The sequence below is a fragment of the Echinops telfairi genome, unplaced genomic scaffold, assembly GCF_000313985.2.
Source record: "Echinops telfairi isolate 266 unplaced genomic scaffold, ASM31398v2 ScPeMD7_7468;HRSCAF=8506_0, whole genome shotgun sequence".
Lineage (NCBI taxonomy): Eukaryota > Metazoa > Chordata > Mammalia > Afrosoricida > Tenrecidae > Echinops > Echinops telfairi.
This window is the reverse complement of record NW_022111369.1, coordinates 8581558-8585121: the sequence shown is the minus strand read 5'-3', so window position 1 is coordinate 8585121 and position 3564 is coordinate 8581558.

The window sequence follows — 3564 nt, the reverse complement described above, 5'->3', positions numbered from 1 at the left end:
TGGCCCCCCCCCCTTCTTTTTCAATTCAATAGGGGGGAAAGGTCAAGCTTAAAAAGAACCATTGTTTTCATTACTGAAAATTCTTAACTCTTAGCCAAGCAATTCTGTTTTCAAGACATGCCATCACCTGTTAAAGACGTTTACAAAACACACGTGGGCCCTCCTGCTCTCCCAGCCCCATCAGGTCCTAACTCTTGTCACCTGGGCAGAGCGAGCGTGTATTTCAAACTCAGGGGAGACAAAAATCAGATGGGGGAAATGAGACTATGAACTCGTTTAAGATGAACCCAAACATGCCACTTAGGAATTATAAAACACGCGCACTTACGATCTTGCCCTTGAAGCAGTCAATTTTTGAAACTCCTTTTATGTTCTTTGCCAATTAAGTGATAAGAAAAGTCGGATGCATCAGCTTTGTTCTTATACCCCAGTGCCCCTGTGGGAAGGCCTTCTTGTGATGGAGTCCCATCAGTGCAATGTATGCAGCCCATTCTTACAGAGTTGCCACAGTGTAATTTTTAAAAATTCTTTAAAATGCATCTAAAGGAGTCTCAGTCTTTGAAAATAGAGTGGTGTTTCACCACTTCTACCTGAGGCAATTAATTGTGGATTTGTTCTTTAATTGACTGGCTTTTGGGGAAACACGTGTTGCTGCTTGTGGGGAGGATGGGCGAGCCTTGAGTCGAGTTTATGGAGGGCCCTGGCATAGGGATCTTTGCTGTATTCTACTAGTGCCCCCTTGTGGAAATACAGTCAATTAATTTTAGGAGGTTTTTTGTTTTTGTTCTTTTAGTCTGGGCGTGCTCAAACTATGGCCCACTAAGGACATTTATCCGGTCCGCCGGGTGTTTTTGCCCTGTTTGTTTTTTCACTTCAAAATAAGATATGTGCAGTGTGCATAGGAATTTGTTCATAGTTTTTTTTCTTTTAACTATAGTCCGGCCCTCTAATGGGTCTGAGGGACAGTGAACTGGCCCCCTGTTTAAAAAGTTTGAGGACCCCTGTTTTAGTTCATTGAGTTGGGCTGCAAACTGGCTTTTAAAAAAGGTTTTTAAAAGGTTTCTTTTTTGTAATTATGTTTTCCAATAATATGAAATTGTCAAGGTATTGGAGTGATGTGTAAGGCTTTTTGCCAAATGAGAAATGTGCTCAGATGTACAGGGAGTTGCTATTCTAATCTTTTATCCATTTGCTAAGTTATAGAACATTCTGACCTCTCACTGTCACAATCATTAATGTCTCCCTTTATAATTATCTACACAATGTGTACTTTGAAACATCAAGGTGACTGTCTTTCTAACATTTTTTTGTAACCTGCTAGAACTCACGTAGTTTCTTGAAAATTGACACCGTGCCCCTCATGACAGTTTTGTACATTGTTTTACTCTTTTATTTTTGTTTTGCACTTAATGTTAAAATTGAAACCAGGCGTAACGTGTCCACTTTGCGTAGTTTAAGTGTGAGAAGGAATTTCTTAATGAGTTTACATGACTAAATCAGGTATATTATAAATAATATGCCACCCATTGAAGGCTTTTCTATATGTATAGATAATGTTGCTGTTTTATTTTATTGTTTTCTTGAATGCTGTTGTGTTGTAATAATTTAACTGCTTCAGCTAAGGTGTTAAGAAATACTTCACCTATGAAGAAGTGCTCTTGACTTTAATGCCCAAACACTGAAAAATTATGTCAGAGGTACCCAAAGACAAGTTTTTATACATCTCTACATTTTATAAGTCAATTTCTGATTTATTTTATTACTCCTTCATTTAATTATGCTGTGTTCCAAATGAATCAGGAATGAGAATGGTTCATTGTTATGTTTTTATTGAAAACTGTCCTTTTAAAAAAGAAAACTGTCAACATAAGCTAATCTAGTTGCCAAGTTGAAGTTCATTATTTCATTTACCTCCTATGCAATGATTAATGCTGCAAAACATACGGTTATGTTACAGTATATTCACCAAAGAAATATGATCACAGGTGTGAAAAGTAGCCAGTTGCATTCTTTTGGAAATTTACTGTACTGTTTCAGTGTGCTAAGTGCCTTGTTGTAAAGTAAAAATTTAAGTCTAGAATTCATTATTTTCCTGACTTAAATATTTTTCATTATGATATATATACATATATATATACACACACTATATGCTATTGTAATAATTTTATTAAATGCTTAGATTTTAATCAAGTATATATAAGTTTCAAAATTCTTTCCACCTCCTCACCTGTACCTTAATCGCTGGTCTATCGTGGGACTTGAATTCATATTCTTTTTTTTTTTTACAAAAGGAGAGATGATCTTTGTGGATAAATACGTATTCCATGCTTGTGCTTTTATGTTTGTAAACACATTTCAGGAGGCACTTAGAATTACAACTCTAGTATATGCTTCTAACATGCTAACAGTTTACTTTTGCACTTAAGTGCCTAATTGTTAAAACTAATTTGTTAGTTTTGGTAAAAAAAACAAAACTCATGTTACTTCATTTCTTTGGCTTTGCTTTAAAATACTGCAAGGGCTTCAACTTTGTATCTACCCAATAAACCAGTGACCATCAACAGTCTTTTCAAAATTAGTCGTACTGTTTCTTTACCTTTTAATAAATAATGTGCTTTTTCTTAAGATGTCTTCAATTTATAAAGTTCCAGGAAACATTAAAACTGCCCAAGGCTTCCTTATAGAAGGTTCCAGAATCCGTTCTCCTTGAATTGCTGAGGTAGGTGCAGAGGGTTCTTGATCGGAAGCTGCAGCCTCCTTAGAATAGATGCATGTAGTATCGTTAGTGAGCATCCTAATGGCACGCTCTTCTGTGTCTGTGAGTGCGAAGTACCCAGGTAAGGGGGGGCTGTAGACCTGACTCAGAAAGAGAAGGGAGCCCAAGGCATGGTAGGCCTCGGGAATGGTGGTCAGGGTCCCCAACCCCTCCACACTGCCTTCCACTGCAGCACTCCTTTGGAAAGGGATTGCTTTGTGGACCGGTGGTGTCAGCGGCTGGGCTGGGCCTGGTGGAGAAGGTGGTCCTGACGCAGGCAGTGATGCCGGGCTGAGTGCCTACCTCTCATCCTACACCCTGAGTGGGGGAGCCTGGACACATCATGCATGCATCTGTGGCTTTCTTCGAATGCCTGTTTCCGGATTGGGGCAGGGGGCGGTGAGGTGCGGATTCACTTCCAGCATTACAGTCCTTGTCGCCTGCTTTGCTTCCTAAAGAAGGAGGAGGGGCAGTTGGTGTCCACGCTCGGCCGGCAGGGGGCCCAGAGGCCCTGTTTCCCTGGCTCTGAGGGATGGGGCAGCCTGGTCCCCAGGTCCCAGTGCCTGTGTCCCCGTCAGACAGAGCTTATGACTGACTGTGTTTGGGGGAGTAATGGGGGGTGGGGAGGGAGGTCCGTATTCATTCTCTGAAATGAGAGCAATGAATTCAGAAGGTTGTCCTTCCACTTACTGTTTTTTGTGTTTTAAAGTTTTATTAGCATTTCATCCACATGTCATACAATTCAATCATATCAAGAAGAGTTGTACGATTGTCACCATATTCAATTGTAGAACATTGTTTTTTGTTGG